General features: G+C 34.7%; 3 pseudogenes; 2 read left to right on the top strand and 1 right to left on the bottom strand.

Moving 5' to 3' along the window:
- Window positions 1-3,707: 3,707 nt before the first annotated feature.
- LOC120194138 lies at window positions 3,708-6,009 on the bottom strand (annotated as a pseudogene).
- A 1,149-nt stretch (window positions 6,010-7,158) lies between these two features.
- On the top strand, window positions 7,159-10,456 carry LOC120193859 (annotated as a pseudogene).
- A 4,489-nt stretch (window positions 10,457-14,945) lies between these two features.
- On the top strand, window positions 14,946-17,075 carry LOC120193860 (annotated as a pseudogene).
- The last annotated feature ends 1,389 nt before the right edge of the window (window positions 17,076-18,464 follow it).

Raw genomic sequence — 18,464 nt, forward strand, 5'->3', positions numbered from 1 at the left:
CTATTAGACGTCATGAAACCATATCTTGCTCCAAGTTGATGTACTCTTGACCATCTTTCAAACCCGACATCTTCTAGTGTTTGAGCACACTGAGGCAAAACACGTCTTAAACAATTTATATGCTTATTGAAATCCACTTCCCGATAAGCTTTTACAGCCTTCCAGTATGTCCATTTGTGCTTTTTTATACCAGCAGACCTTGATTTTAGATTTCTATACAAATGAACACCACAAAGTCCATGAAAAGCATCTGGGAAACACCTTCTAACAGCGTTGTCAATTGAGTTTGCCCTATCGGATATGATTGTCAGATTGCTAATAGGACCTATGCAATCCCTAAGATGCCCCATAAACCATGTCCATGAATCAGAGGTTTCAGATTTGCCAACCCCGTAAGCTATTGGCAATATCCCATTGTTAGCATCCATGGCTACTGCTAATAAGTTTACTCCAAGGTATCGACCTTTCAAATGTGCTCCGTCAACTATAATAACTGGGCGCATGCAAGTAATAAACGAACGAATCTACAAAATAATATACACAAGAAATATAATCATTTAAATGTGAAATGCATGTAACTAACAAAAATGAGTCAACAAAATTATATTGATTTACTAACCGTAGCACCAATGGCGATAAACAGCAACTCAAAGCGTCCATCTCTATCTGTTTTGATATGAGTTACCGACCCAGGATTTTTCAGCTTTAAATTGTGACAATAAGCCGGCAGTTGGGCAAACGATGCTTCTGGCGACCCCCTCAACAATTCCAAGGCATAACATTTGGCTCTCCAAGCTTGAGAATATGATATACTAATCTTGAACCGAGCATTCATGTCAGTCATAATTTCATGTCCCCGATATACCCTGCCATTCAAAAACATTAACTCAGCCATAAAACCACCCAACACCTTTTTGTTTGCCTGTCTATGGTGAGGAAAAACTTGGGTTCTTGAACATGTATGTTTATCAATAAAAGTCCTAACTTGAAACATTTTGCAATCTTTTATTCTCTTTGCAATCATACGCCACGTACAGTTTTTGTCAATCATACACCTTGTTTCGAAACGATCTTTGCTTGATTTGTTAACTTTTAGTTGATAGCCATCTTCCACACATTTCGTATACAAAGCTATCTTCAAGTCTTCCTTTGTATCAAAACAATCATCTTTCTTGACACGAATAACTTTTGTGTAACAATCAACTGCTTTCTTTGCCAACTCTTCTTCCGGTAACTGAAGTAATTCTGGCATATTCCAGTTATACTCCCGTGGCATTTTCTTTTCTTCGGGGACTTTTTCTTCTTCTTTTTCTTCTTCAGGATTATATGAATTACAGAATGGATGTTCAACATGTTCATTCACAGTCGTAACTTCCTCCTCATTATCATCAACAACATCTTCCTCGGCAACGGGTGTTTCATCATCAAAATTCGGGTATTGACCAATATGAAAATCATTACACACATGGTCTGTTTCTTCTTCTGAAACATCATCAAAATCCGTGTATTGACCAATATCAAAGTCCGGATATTGACCAAGACCAAATTTCGAATACTGACTAGTACTCACAATTTTTTCTGTTGGCTCATCATCGTCTAACTGGTCAATACGAAAACCGGAATTTGGTGCTGAAAGTTGATTGGGATTTGGATTAGAGAAAGGTTGTGGGTTTTGAGAAAAACTTAGTTGATTACTACCCGCTACTGACCCAACAATACTACTTCTAGGTTCAACAACATACAATGTAACATCATCTTGTGAAACACTAATGTAAGCAATGAATCGTTCAACATCTTCATTGTCGGTTAACAAATAAACTTTACCATTTCTCTGATAAGATAGCCTAAATCCACTTAGGGGCTCTAAATTCAATTTATTTGAAACACGTAGCATTCGAGTTTCATAAGTTAACTTTTGTAAAGACAATTTTAGTTGAAGATTCATGGGTAAAGGCATATATTGTAAAACACCATGAACATTATCCCATGACCCTCCAAAACACAAATCTATCCAAACATGATCAACATTAGATGATTTCATGGTTGTAAATTAATTTACTAAACAGACGAGCTGCGAAACTAAAACCTGTTGCCGGATTGGGAAGGATGTCGTTGGATATAGGAACGGATGTCGCCGGAGAGAGTGATAGATGGAGATGGAATGAGTTGCGATTTAGGGATTTAGTTTATGATTTGTTGCTGTTGCGTAGTTATATACCCAAAATTTCAGTGTTGTGATTTACAGATTCTCGTTGCGATTTACGGATTATCGTTGCGATTTACAGATTCTCGTTGCGATTTACGGATTATCGTTGCGATTTACGGATACGCGTTGCGATATACGGATACGCATTGCGATTTACGGATACGCGTTGCTATTTACGGATACACGTTGCGGTTTACGGATACGCGTTGCGATTTATGTGTTCGCGTTGCGATTTCATATTCGCGTTGCGATTCTTTAAAATCGCAATGCGAATTTGTACTATCGCATTGCGATTTTCAAGAATCGCGTTGCGATTTTGGAAACTGATTTGCGATTCTGGGGATCGCGTTGCGATTTTTATTTCGCGTTGCGATTTTGTTGGTCATTTTGGCAAATCCAAAAAAAGTTGGTTAAAATCGTATATTATAAGACATTTTTGGTCACTGAGGCGATTTTCTCCATATTTAATCGTATAATACTAATGCAATTGGTTGCTGATTCAGTTGTTTTAAGGTGCATGATTGTTAATTGTTTCCTGAATAATCACATTGTATTGGAAACAAGTGTTGGTAATGCTCAATCCCACATAGTATTGGAAACACTATTGGGAATGGTATTTAAGGCTTGGCTTTCCCACTTCCTTGTTGAGTGATAGAGAACAAGGGGGACTCTCGCGCGCCGCTGCCGTCTCGTCTCGGGTCGTGGTAATATGTGTCTTCGACACGTCCGCGTGAATACTATCTTTTTAGAGAAAATTCTTAAGAAACAAATGCAATACCACAAGTCGTTGCGATTTTGGTCTATCGCAACGAATTTGGAAAATCGCAACGCGAACTTCGACTATCGCAATGCGAATATATATATCGCAATGCGAACTTCGACTATCGCAACGCGAACTTCGACTATTGCAACGCGAACTTCGACTATCACAATGCGAACTTGGACTATCGCATTGCGATTTACATATTCGCATTGCGATAGTCCAAGTTCGCATTACAATAGTCCAAGTTCGCATTGCGATAGTTGAAGTTCGCGTTGCGATAGTCGACTATCGCATTACGATTTACATATTCGCATTGCGATAGTCCAAATTCGCATTGCGATAGTCCAAATTCGCATTGCGATAGTCGCAGTTCGCGTTGCGAATCTGGAAACTGATTTGCGATACCGGAGATCGCGTTGCGAATTATCGATCGCATTGCGATTTAATTGGTCATTTTGACAAATCTAAAAAAAGTTGGTTAAAATCATATATTATAAGACATTTTTGGTCAATGAAGTTATTTTCTCTTTATAAAATGTATGTTAAAATAATTAAAATAATGATTAGTAGCAGTGAAAAAACCCCGATATGTCCACTGGTATTCTGACCTACGTGGCTACATTTATGAAAATCTTTTTGACATCGGCTGGCTACTTTGAAGTAAATCCATGACGAAATTTGTGATTATACATAGACAGTTGTCGGATGGCAAGTGAAAATTCAGAAGCATTCTGCAAATTACTTCATTCGTTGGCCTTGAATATAACACAGTTTCTTCAATCGAACTATTTCCTGGAAGAAAGTGAAAATTAAACCAGAAATATCAGTATTGGTTCATGTACTCCTAATCGAGCCAGTATGAAGAGTTAACAAGAACACAAAATGCTTGCCTCTGAGTTGTCATGATTATATCGGATCACAAAGAGACACCTACAACCTCGTATGTCATGCATTTTCCGATCAATCTTTAAGACGTGAGCATCATAGTAAACTGGTTGGTCTCTCCTTTCCTAAATTCCAGCCAAGAAACGCAAATTAACAGAGAGATGGAAGATTATTGAGAAATTTAAGAACAATGAGTGAATCATCTATTAATCACCTGCAAGCATAACACGAGATTTCCAATGGCCACCTGATTACATTCAGAATGCTCAAATGGGATGGATCGCTCTCGTACTTCCTTTTTTACATTAACCCATTCATCATCCTCGGCCCCATATCCAACAAATCTGACCTGAACAACAGATAATACATTTTATCAAATGAAGCTCAGTAAGAGCATCGGTCTACACAGTGAATGCAATCATATGATCTAGCTACTTACAACTTCACCAGAACTTAGAAATCGGTGAGTGACAAATATATCAACATCATAACTGTGCATCAAAGTAAACTCAGCCCAATATAAGCAAGTTTAAATAGAAGATTGGCACGACATAACAGAATAAATGCACAACATATTTCAATAGAAAAAGCCTGGACAATTATTATTCGGAATAATTTATATTCATTTGCTTACCATGCTCCATCTTTAGATGACTTTGCCTCGAATTTTAGTTCTGATAGATCAGGGGTCTTTTCTCCAGCTTGTGAATCCACTCCTAAAGAGAGGAAAAATGTTAGCAAAAGCAGAACATGCTTTCCCCAGAACACTAAAGGGGCAGTCCAGTTCAATATTTAATACTTATGCCATGATTTCTAGATCATAAAGCAGAGATGGACACGGCCAAGAAAATCGTATTAGATTTCGGCACCAGTCAATATGGATGGTAGTGAACTTGTGCTTAAAATAGGCACTCTTAATCTATACTGGTAAAGTTCTACATTACAATAAAGAGAAAGTAAGAACTAGGGCAGCAAAGGTCACTTCAAGTCTTCAGCTCTGTTGTGCAAGAACGACAAAAGGGCAAATTTGAGATTATGACGATTACACAGGCAAATGCAATTAAAATAAATCTTAATATTGTGTGAACAATTGGTTTATATTTTATATAACTATTTATGCAAAAATAAAGGTCTCAAGCCATATACTCAATGTTCCCAAAATGAGGCAGCAAATTGAACTAAAACCTGATTACAACAACCAGATACCCGAGTCTCTCCAAACTTCAACCATTTCTTTGTTCAAATTCCAAACAGGACAGACCTTCAAAATTTTGAGAAGTTTGATGTCCATTGTTTAGAGGGCAAGTTTCAGCAGGCATTGGAGACTGATTTTCAGGTGTGTCGGTAAAGGAAGGAACTTTGGATGTGCTGTCTGGCTGCAAACCAGCTTTGTACCTAAGAAACAATAATGAAATTAGTGATCATCCTAAACCATACGACATCAATGAGATAACCAAAATTGAAATAAAAAAAAGAAATACTAAGATAGTAATGGAGTAAAGAAAGACCTCAGTCCATTTTACAATGGGTTTGCCAGCACGATCTGAGGATAAACTGCAGAGACGTGTATACAAGTCCAAGTTGATTCAGTTCTTCAATCTAAAAGGGCCGGAGAGATAGAAATTACAAAGATTTCCATGAAAATGTATCTAACCTGAAACTTTTTGCCATTTTCTGACAGAACTCCTTACTATGCAGCGGCTCCCTTGATTCCACTAACAATTTCTCCATCTTTTCAATCTGTACATAAAGACGTACAAGAATGAGCATGTACATGTTTCATAATTCCATAGCGCAATGGCTTTGTAGAAACCATCTCAATCTGTACATAAGGAGCGAAATATAAGAGAATCAAGAGATTCATGAATCAAAAACAACATTAAGCCGTATTCACGTTGACCAGGAGAACGAATATAGGATAAGACATCAAAGACCATTAAGAAGTATAGAAAATTTCCGATATATATAAATATCAATATATGTAAAAAGAAATTCATAGCACCATTTGTTCTAGACCCCACTGGCTGATAACCGACAATATAAAAAATGCCACTAAAAATAGAAAAAAGACGGCTTTTGTAAATCCAGAGAAGACCAGTCTGTGTCTTGAGCGCAGACGATCCATCAAACACTCCAAAAATAGGTTACTTTTCTTAAAAAACCCTAATGGCTAAAGTCTTGGGATTTTCACTGACTGAGTTTTTCAGGGAATGCCAGTTTAAGCGCCTTTGGAATTTCTATTCAATATTTGTTTAATAAAGAATAATAAAGAAAAGGAGAAAAAAAACTAAGGAAATAGATAACTAAAAAATTAATTAGACAAATAAGTTTATTTCAAATAATAATTATTATAATATTTTTTATTTATTGATGATTTTGATAAAATTATTTTTTAAAAGAAAAATATTTTGATATCTTGAAATCATTAACAATTCTAGATGATTTTGTTAGGATAGTGTACATTTTTTTGTATAACAGAAATAAAAAAAAAATGACTTTAAATTAAATTTTTAATAACAGTTAAAAGACTAACTAAAAATCACTAGCATGGGTTTCCACTTCAATAATATATTGACAAAAGTAAATAATATATAAAATAAAAAAAATTATCAGATCATATGACTTAGCAGAAACTTTCAACTTAAATGTATACAATAGATTAAGATGTTTATTGGTTTTTACTTGATATCTCACTCATTCCACATTGGATGATTTTCTGATACTATTATTAAAATATTTTCTAAATTGATTTAAATTTTATTTACAATATATTATATATATTTTATTAAACAATATATATCGTTATCGTAGCGTCCTCCCTCTACAATCACGGGAAACAAACAGAAAAAGCATGCAAGGGTTTTACTATTTTCCCTCTAGACAAGGAAAAGGCGGTAAATAAATGACCCTCCAGTACCCATTTCCGGCATTTATTTATTTTTATCATTATAAGTTCCCACGTTGCAAGTTAGTTCCTTTTTTGGCGTTGACATTTCCTTTCAAATAAAATTGAAATTGAAAAAAAGAAAAGAAAAGAAATTTATCCTAGGATCTTCCTTTTGAACACCCATTGATACTCGTTTTGCTTTCATGGGTTTTGCTTTGCTTTGCTTTTACTATTACTATAGAAAAGGTTTGGTTTTTGCCTTTCGAATCATAATGGCCGGTGATGTTGAGGATAGTGCCACGTTGGATCAGCCTATCACTCAGAAAAGACAAAGATGATAGATTTCTTATTGATTTTTGCAAATAATATTTTTGGCTATCGACTCAAGGTAGATCCTTTTATTGGTGTTGTAGTGGGTATTCTTTGATGCGTGACCCACGTCACAAGACTCACAACAAAGGGCTTGCCTTCACTGAGAAAGAGAGATGCACATTACCTGCGTGGCCTTCTTCCTCCTGTTGTTCTCACTCAGGAGCTTCAGCAGAAGAAGATGATGGATATCATTCGACAATACACGGTTCCTTTGCACCGATACATGGCAATGGTAGATCTTCAGGTGAACTTTTCACTCCTTAAATTCCCCCATTGAATCCTTATTTATCTCTACTCATATCGTGTGATATAGAGCATATATATTGGCAAATTTACCAATGTTGCATTTGGCAGGAGAGGAATGAACGACTATTCTACAAGCTTCTCATAGATAACGTGGAGGAACTGCTCCCAGTTGTGTACACTCCAACAGTTGGTGAGGCTTGCCAAAAATACGGCAGCATTTTCAAGCATCCTCAGGGTCTTTACAACAGCCTGAAAAAGAAATATGTATTTTCACTGTGTCCTTTGTGTTGAAGTTGAAATACAAATAACAACAACCAACCATCAAATCTATCAGGGGGAAGATTCTTGAAATTCTAAAAAACTGGCCTGAGAGAACAGTTCAAGTCATTGTTATGACTGATGTGAACGAATTTTGGGACTCGGGGATCTTGGTTGCCAGGTAATTTGCTAACTGCTTTGAAGCTGCAGTCAAAACATCGATCATTTCTCTCGTTCTTATCGATCGACTTAATGATAATTAATGTTCTGATTGTTTTCAGGGAATGGGAATACCTGTAGGGAAACTTTCTCTATACACAGCTCTCGGTGGTGTCTGTACCTCGCTAGTAAGTAGTGATAAAACCAGTTGATTTCATGTCACCGTATAAAAAAATTGGTTACAGTAGTTCCATACATGGTAGTATCCGAATGTCATATATGATTTCTTTATAATTCAGGCTTCCAAAAGCTTAACTATATAGTATAAATCCTTTCCTAAATCAACTGATTATTTACAATCTTCATTCAATTGTTTTGCAGTGCTTGCCTATTACTATAGATGCTGGGACAAACAACGAGAAGTTGTTTTACATCGGACTCAGGCAAAAGAGGGCAACCGGAAAGGTTTGACAATTTTCCTTTGCATCTATATGTTTCCATTAAGCCATAATATGTTATGTCATAAATGTACATCCCTGCCTGAACTACCAAATTACATCAGTTTCCGTGGTGCAGGAATATGCTGACCAGCTACAAGAGTTCATGTATGCAGTTAAACAGAATTATGGAGAGAAAATTCTAATACAGGTAATCATCAGCTCATCTTCGTTTTATGCCTTTGCTGTTAGGTTTTTACATGCTCTGTTCTCCAAATAAAGCTAAGCCTGATTTTCAGTTCGAAGATTTTGCAAACCACAGTGCATTTGAACTGTTGGCAAGATACAGTTCTACTCATCTGGTTTTCAACGACGATATACAGGTAATGTTCTTAACTAGAATCCCATCTTCTGTTTTCTTCAACGGTGGTGAAATTAGTTTAGTTTCGAGAAATTTTCTCTCATATGGCAACTCTTCCATAATGATAGGGTACATCATCTGTGGTTCTGGCGGGGATTCTTTCATCCCTGAGATTATCGGTGGAACTCTTGCTGACCATACATTCTTGTTCCTGGGTGCTGGTGAGGTAAGGCTCGATTAACAAAATGCTCAATTAACAATATGTGCTTCTTATCTCGCATGTACAATGTCTTAATTGTGTTTCTTTTTGGTTGTCGGTAGGCTGGAACTGGTATAGCTGACCTCATATCTCTTGAGATCTCAGAGCAGGTAACAATCTTCTAATGCTAATTATTTGTGTCTTCAGGAAAGGTTTATGGCTAAACATATACGGTTTATTGACAGAATGGAAAACCGATCGAGGAGAACCACAATAAGATTTGGCTTGTAGACTAAAAGGTACTATGAATTTCATTGGAACCATCTTGTATAATAAACTGGAATATATGTATAACCATCCTTTTCCTCACTGTTGTGGCAAGGATTGACTGTTGCCTCTCGCAAGGAATCACTTCAAGACTTCAAGAAACCTTGGGCTAATGAGCATGGACCTGTAACGGAACTCATAAATGCTGTCAACGTGTGTAACTCGTCGTGAATTATTAACAGAGATTCTTCAAAAATGAAATGTATTTCTTTTATTTCTTCTCGCTTTTATCTTTGATTAACCAGCCAATCAAGCCAACTATCTTGATTGGAACATCTGGTATAGGAAAACAATTCACGAAGGAGGTTGTTGAGGCCATGGCGTCATTAAATAAGGTTCTTTATCTCTCTCTCTCTCTCTCTCTCTCTCTCTCTCTCTCTCTCTCTCTCTCTCTCTCTCTCTCTCTCTCTATATATATATATATATATATATATATATATATGAGGTCATCTCAGCTGGTGAGTTTTATACTAATCTTTAAGGCTGATTTGCAGACCTCTCTTTATCATGGCTCTATCGAACCCTACATCACAAACCGAGTCTACGGTAGAAGAAGCATATACATGGACTGAGGTATATGACATGCAAGATGTCTTGTAGCATTGAACTTTTTACTCATTCAAATAAATCACTATTAAAACTCTGCAAGGTCGTGCAATATTTGCCAGTGGAAGCCCATTTGATCCCTTCGAATATAATGGAAAAATCTTTGTGCCTGGCCAGGTTTTGCTTTCTGCCTATGCTTGAAGCATATTCGAGTTTGGGAAAATTTAATTGCACCCACACATTTTCTTAAGACTAACTGTTAAATCCTTGGGACATTGTGTAATGTGATCCAGGCAAACAATGCTTATATTTTCCCTGGCTTTGGTTTGGGTTTGATAATTTCTGGTTCAATTCGAGTACGTGATGCCATGCTTTTGGAGGGCTGTAAGTGCATCAACCCAATTCCTCAAACTAAGCATTTGGTCTGTTTCTATACATGAAAAGGGTGAATAACTTGAACCTAAAAGTTTCTCCTGTGTGACAGCCAAAGCTTTGGCTTCACAAGTGACCGAGGAAAACTTCGAAAAGGGAATGATTTACCCTCTTTTCAAGAACATCAGAAAGATATCTGCCAATATTGCTGCTAAGGTAGCTGCCAAGGTATATGAACTGGATGAGTTCCAGCCTTAAAACTGACATTTTTATTTGTCTAAGCTCATAAAATCACAGTTCTCGATATCCATATATTTACATTGTTTGATGGTTGCTGATGCTAGGTCTGGCTTCTCATCTTCCCCAGCCGAGGATCTCGTTAAATCTGCTGAGAAATGCATGTACAGCACGGTCTACAGAAGCTACCTTTGAAATTCTGTAGCAATATTATTTTAGACCTTAAATCCCTTTTTATGTTCTCTCTAATTTTGCTTTATATAGTTTATCCCTCCAATTCTTGAAGGAAATACTGATTCTCTTTGGTGAGAAGAGCGAATACTGATCCTTCCGGATGAAGTCGAAATCAGCAATTCATATCATCATCCACTACCACCTGTCCCATATAGCCTTCCCCTTTAACAAAAGAGAAGATGCTATCAAGCATCTGAAAAAGACCATTTGATGGAGACCAATGAGAGAGGTCGATGCCCCCGTAAAAATCCCTTTTACACTCGTCTTTGGTGTGTGGCAAAGGACTAAAGCTTAATTCTCTTCATTCTTTTAACTTTTAGCTAACAGCATGGTTTTTATAACCGGACCGGTCAGCGAACCGACCGTGCTACCGGTTCACTGATTCAACCGGTCGGAAGAACCGGACGACGTCATAATTAATTAATTATTTAAAAAATTAAATAAAAATATAAAAAAACATTTAATAAAAAATAGTTTTTTATATCACAAGTCATATTCAAAGCAAGTTATAACATATATAAGTTCAAAACCATAAAATCAAGTGAAACAAAATGATTCAAATCAACTACAACATAATATTTAAGGTAAAACATATTAAATAATAAATATAATTATATAACTATAATCAAAAAATAAATTTGGGGTTAAAAAAATCATAACAAACGATGTCGTTTGATTTAATTTTTTTTTTTAAAAAAATCTCACATGGCTAAGAAACATAGAAGAGCATCACAAAAGTCTAAAGAGTAAAAATATGAAAACAAAACAATCTCAAGAGGCTAAGAAACATAGAAGAGCATCTCAACTGACTTCTATAAATAATAGAGGTAATTTGGCATTCAAATCATGTAGCATTTTGTGAGCACAGAACAAACTATTCTTTCGCTTCAATCGAACTCGAATTTTAAGCTTCAATCAAGTTTCTAATTTTTTTTTTGAATTCGAGCCTTTTTGAGTTCAAATTTTAATATTATATTTCAAGTTCGAGTTGAACTTGATAATTTTTAGCTCGTGAGTTTTTGAGTCGAGTTGAGCTTACTTTTAAAGTTTTCGAGTTCGTGTCGAGCTCAGCAATACTCGAGTTTGACTCGACTTGTTTAACAAACGACATCGTTTGATTTAATTTTTTTTAAAAAAAAAACAGAACCGGTTTTCAACCGGTTTACGCTCCGGTCTGATTCGAACGGTTCACAGCCGATTCAACGGTTCCTTCCAGTTCACTAATAGTGTTTAATCGGTGTAGAATGAATCGGATCAGATAACGATTCCCGGTTAAACCGGCTGATCCAGTCCAATTTTCAAAACACTGACTAACAGCTTCACAGGGGGACGGACAAAGAAAGATCCTTGACAGGGACCACTGTCTGCTGTTGTAAAGGTAATATTCTCATTCCAATCATTAACATAGTTTTGTCCTCTTCTTGAGTAATTCCAAGGAGTTGAAGTTGTCGGCAAAGTGCATACCTAGATGATGAATTGATTGAATATATTCATTTGGTTATTTGGTATTTTTACTGAAGTTGCAGAAAATGTAAAAGAACGAATGATGGTATTATTTCAGTAATACTTGTACCCAAGATGAGCAAAACGAACTCCAAAATCAATCAGAAGTACGAAAGATAATGTCATGATTGGAGAAGAGGAGTTGAGGCGGGAAGGAGGAAATGAAGGGAGACTCAGACGAAAAAAAAGGGGGAAATGGTGAAGCAAGGGTTAGGGATTTCATTTGAGAAATTGGGAATTTGGTTTCAGCCAAAAGAGCACGTGTGTGAAGTAAAAGAAGACTTACCTGATCTAATATTAAATGAGCCCACCAAATGAAGCCCAACAAAGAGGAATAGAGAAGTTGGATATGTTATGCAAGGACAACAGCTGGCAGCATCTTATTTAGATTTGGTACCCATGTAATCAAATAAAACAGCTGTACTGGGAATGTTTTCTTCATGAAAAATCAGTGAATGAATTTCTTTTATCTCAATTACCCTTTCTTCTTCGTTTTTCTCTTCTAAAACCTCCATTTTCTACTCTGAACCTAACAGATAAAAACTGAAAGATTGAATTGTTGTTGACATCCATCACATCCGTTTCTTCTTATCTGCATATATATTTGAAGAGCTTTAGGCGATTGGTTTTATGTAATTTGGTGCTTCCAACTAAAATACAAATTCCATTGCATGCTTCTATTGTTTAGCGTTAGAATGCTTTTGAGAGCCGTACTTAAAAGTAGATTGGTGTGGAGTTTTACATGAGAATAGAGCAGTGGTACGTTCTTGATGGTAGACATTTATTGGTTTTGTTGGAGGATGAACATGAAATGCTACTTTTTCCGTTGTTGGTCGACAGCTGGAGTCAGGGACAGACGTAGGATTTTATGTTTGAGGGCGAACTTAAATTTAATGTGGCAAACATCTAAAATATATGATAACTTTAAATTTTTAAAGAGCGATTATCCATCCTAGCTGGAATTGAAAGGGACCTCGCTCAGCTTTGGCCAACGTTTATTAGCCACTTCCCCTATCATCAAACCCTTATTTTCAGTTTTACGATTCGGAGTATGTAGTCGGTTCATTAAAAGAAAAAAGTTTATACATATATTTTAACTTGAAATAGATACTTTTATAACTTGGTATTTGTGCTTTTTATATGATGTGATATTTGAATGCGATAAATTTACGTACTTTAGTATTTAAGTCTCATAATAGCTTTTGCCCTATTTTTCTCTTTTTTCTCTAACTGGCGTTAGTTTTATTTTCTTCATCTTTAGTATTGATCGTTGATCACCGATATTCATTATTTTTATTTTGCTTTATTGTAGTGTATTTTTATTTTTATTTTTATTTTTATTTTTATTTTTTTATTTTTAATAATTCTATCTTTATGACATGTATTCTCCTGCCCTTATAGCATATTTTCGGTCGTTTGACCGTTATTTTTGTTTATTTTTTTCAGTGTTGGATTTGACATCGTCATGGCTGATCAAGATAACGTTTTATTTGTTATCATGTTGATCCTCCTTGCTTTGGACTATCATATTGGATTTGGATGATAAATTTTCATTCGTGGATAGTATTTTCACGTCGCTTAATTCTGATTTGTGATTTGTCAATAGTATTTCAATAGCTTCATCCCCTTTTGTAGTTCGTTGTCGATGCAATCAGATCTGTTCGTACCTACCTTTTATCCGAGTTTATTTGGTTAGGTTTTTAATATTTTCCTTTAATGGTTCTTGTGATCTTAAATGACTAATTTTCTCGTGTTTAAGAAAATATCTTTATTATACGTTTAGTTTATGATTGTGGTTGTAGACCTCCATTGTAATTTGAATGTTTTCTATTTTTAATAAAATTAGCGGCTTCTATAAAAAATTTAAGTTTCGTTAATTTTTATGTGATATGTAGATTTATTATTTAACTTGATATATGAATTTGGTAAATATTATATATTTTTATATTTAAATTGAATTTATTTTAATATATTTTAATATAAAAAAATTACAAATATTAGACATTGTGATAACTAAATTTGATAGAGATACAAACATATCGAGTGGCTTTAATAATAAAAAGAAATGTCTCCGTTATTAAATATCATTTTCTTGTTTAATTCAAACTCGTAGATCCACACATCACTTTTTTTGGGTATAACCATGGGTATTCGATCTATTGATCGACTAATCCAGATTGGGTACTGCAGAGGTAATGACGACCATCTCAATCCATTTTACTCTATTCACAATTGTCAAGATTCGAACTCTTAGCATTACTTAAGAAATCTATTATATTATCTCACTGGGGTAGTTGGTCCAGCCTACGACATCATCGTATATCAAATTTATGTATCAAAATATTATGTTAGATAGAAAATATATATTGTACTAAAAAAAGTTAAATTTATATAACATATTATACAAAAATTTACAAATTAATATATTATATTATCAATTTTGATTTTTGAATTTTTAGCTTAAGCTGTTAATGAACTTATTCATTACCAGTTTAAGTAACAAACTCTCTTGTAGTATGTTTGTTTTATTTTTTTATTATTAATATGGTGTGATTATAAAATATTATATGCTTAAAAGATTTTAACTATTTAATAATTAATATTCAAATATTCTTATAAAAGTCGTATTTAAAATTAAAACATTTAATTATAACAACCATCCATTTGATAATTGAAAATATCATTTTTCAAAATAAAATTTAAAAATTGAATATAGATAAATGCTCGAAAAGGAAATGCCTCCTAGGACTATCGTATTCCGTGAATAACATATTTTTTTTTAGCTAAAACGTTAAAATCTTAATTAATATAAAAAATAAAATAATCATTTGACACGTAAGCCTCTTGATTTTTATTTATTTTTGACCGTAGACTCTATATCCTCTCTTCTTTACCGCAGTTATACACAATAAATACAAAGGCGGAGCCTTGACGCTGAGCGGATCTCAAATTCCTTGCAGAGGGACAGAGCAAAGCTACTAAATCATTCAAATATCAGATTTTTTGGGCACTTTCTTTACGATAAACAAAGGAAACGAGAGCAGAGCATGGATAGGAATGGCCTACAACACCAAGTTGCTTGCATGAGAAGGTCCCTCTTTGATCCGGTCCTCTCTCTCGTTTTCATTATTTCTAAATATAGAATTTTAGGGTTAACTACAAGAATGATCATTTATGTTTGTTATTTGTCTATTTTTTATCATTGATTTCAAAATATATAAGATATGGTTACATTCGTTCTTATTTAATTAAGACGTGACCGCTTCGAATTAACTACCATTAAATATTTTGGCATAATCATACATTTAGTCTTTGTTATTTACATATTATCTCAATGTAACGGTACTTTTAATAAATTTAATCTTCTAATCGAAAGATGTCACTGTCATTGGTACCACATGCTGTGTCATATGTGACATATGTCATCATTTGGTTAGAAGACTAACTTTATTTTAATATAACAAAACAAATCAAATTGGTGGAAGATAAATATATTAAATTAAAACAAATTAAAATAAAGTTAATATTCTAACCGAATGGTGACACGTTACACGACACATGACACGAGTGGCACGTGCATCATTCGATTAAATAATAGGAACCAAATGTGTGATTATATCAAAATGTCCTGTTAACTATTAACGGGAGTTAACTTGTAGTGACCATCTCTTAAATAAATAAAAGCAAAAGTGACTATATCTTAGTTAAATAAAAAACGAAAGTGACTATATCTTATGTATTTTAAAATCAGTGATAAAAAATAGACAAATCACAAACATATATGATCATCTGTGTAGTTAATCCACATTTTTTTTACTTTAGCCTCTCATAGGTCCACACTAGAAACCCCTTGTTGAATTTTGTTCTCTATTTCTTGTTTAGGATGCTTGGGAATCAAGTCAATGGGCTGGACAATATATCTTGGAGGGTTTTGTTTAACTTGAAGCCCACTTCAAGACTTTTTCAAGAACATGCAATGCAATCAAATGTCATTCGAAAATATTTTTGAGGGTGAACATACATAAATTAAAAATAAAATGTTTTTGAATATGGTGTGTATAAATAAAATTTCAGATCAACACAGTCGGTATAATAAATAACTAAACCATGGAAATTTGAAATTTGAATGGGTTAAACAAAAGTTGCTACCCTATTTGTTTAATTTGCACTCCAGCTTTAAATGTATTCTCTTTGCTCTGTTTTTCACTAATTACACCTTCTCACTTGACTCATCCAACACAATCCCTACATATCACTTGTATTTTTGATCCAAGCACTGCTTCTCAATAGTGTGCCGAGTTAAGTTTTTTATTTTTTCTTTCCAATGCTTAATTTTCATAGCAAAATCAAGTAAAATGTGCATGTTGAAGCATTGTTGTAGGGTTATCTTGACGAGCAATTCATCCAGCTGGAGGAGTTACAAGATGATGCCAATCCTAATTTTGTACAAGAAATTGTCACTCGGTTTTTCACTGACTCAACTAGATTGATTCAGAACATCGAACAGGCACTGTAAGGGGAACATTGACATATAAAAAATGTGGTCTTGTAATAATTGCCTTATGGTTAGGATTACAGCGACAGATGTTTCCATGAATGCAGGAATAGTTGGCCTTTTAACTTCAATAAACTGGATGATTACATGCAGCAATTCAAGGGTAGCAGTTCCAGGTAATCTCTTATAAACCCACATTCCAAATCAATAGTTAAAAGTGAATTGATGTTTTATTAGTAGCAGTGTAGCTGTTTTGCTAATTTACTTACGATTTACTTGGAAGCATTGGAGCTAAAAAGGTGACTAATGAATGCGCAGTGTTCATCGTATACATACGGATTAGTACATTGCCTAACTGAACTGAGCTTGCAAAACCTTTTCTTTTGTATAGATGCATTAGGAGTTATCAACAAATCAGGCAAGAGCATGCAATCTTGAGGAAGAAGCTTGATATTTACTTCCAGGTCTCATATTATTTATATAACCCATTATCATATTTACACTGGCATGTCTATAACTTATAACTGAACGGATATGTCTGGTTTTATTCAGATGGTGAGAGAGGCTGTAGATGCTCACACTGCATGAGGGGGTCCTGTAAGTCGGATGCTAGAAATGACGACACACCGGCCTTCACTAGAACCCCTTCAGTACTATGAAAACAAGATTTTATTTTGTAAATGAAGCATTAGCAATTAGCATATATATCAATAATAAGATGGCTGATTTGTACATCAGATTCCTTTTTGATCAAGTTGCTTCCCTGGCGCCGGCCGAAACTACTTTCGTTACTTGGTGGGTTGGCAGGAACACACACACACATACATATAGTGATCGCATGTCGAACTTTATGGAAAGTTGACAGTGTTAGTGGCTTGATTTCAATTTCCATATTTAAGGTCTGTTTGGAGGAATGTCATTCCCCGCACTTCGAAATTGAAATGAAATGGAGGGATCAGGTCATGGCCTTCATATTTTGCAAATCAAAACTCTTTTCATAAGTAGAATATGATTAACACAGTAGATACGATCAATTTTACAGGTTCAAAAACTAAACAGTTTTAAGCATATTTGATGTAGTTGTAATTATGATTTAAGAGGAAGGGATTTGGTAGAATGCAAGTAATTAGCAGCAGGCACACTTGTAATCATAATTATAGATCAAAGAAGTAAAGAGAAGAAACAAAAGGGCAAAAAGAAAAGGTCCAAAAAGGCTCCTCTTAAAGTGAAGTTGGGAGTTATCAGGTCAGGCAGTGATGATCATATTTGGGATATTAGGGCTCCACCACCATTTACAGATGGTGAGCTCAAAAGGGTTGGTTGTTCTGCAAATAATAATGATGGTCAAGACTTTTTAACTTTGTTTTTTTCTTTCTTTTTTTCCCTCAATATTCATTGAACATATCCATTGCCTACTCTGAAAAAGAATAAAAATTTACATATACCATCATTTAAATAGCGACTGCAGCATGGTGTTATAATTTTTATTTTGCAGTTCGGGTTTTCTAGGATATCAATATTTACTGCAATTTACTTCAATAACATCTGTTATGTCCGTAACCCTTATAAACACAAAGCGAGTACAACCCGATCTCAACTTGAACGCTTTGATATATTTGAAAATAACTTCATTGTCTGAAAATGTTAAACCCATCAAAGAAAAGGTAGGCGTCTCCACTCATCCATGAAACGCGGATTGCAGAAAGCATGCTTGATAGAGGTTTGAGAGTCAACAATATAATAATGACAAAAACACAAGGCATTGTAAAATATATTTAATTATTACTTTTCGAGTTTTCTTTTAAATCAAGAACTTATCAGGATTCTAGTTTCTCAGTTCAACAAAGTTGGAAACTATTTCCTTGTTTTCTACACGTTGAAAGAGTTGACTGCGTTTACTTGTACAGTTACACAAAACCGACGTGAAATACAGCACATGGTTTATTTTCTTCCTTCTTTGGGATGATTGTATATAAG

Source organism: Hibiscus syriacus, unplaced genomic scaffold, assembly GCF_006381635.1.
Source record: "Hibiscus syriacus cultivar Baekdansim isolate YM2019G1 unplaced genomic scaffold, ASM638163v2 tig00116997_pilon, whole genome shotgun sequence".
NCBI lineage: Eukaryota > Viridiplantae > Streptophyta > Magnoliopsida > Malvales > Malvaceae > Hibiscus > Hibiscus syriacus.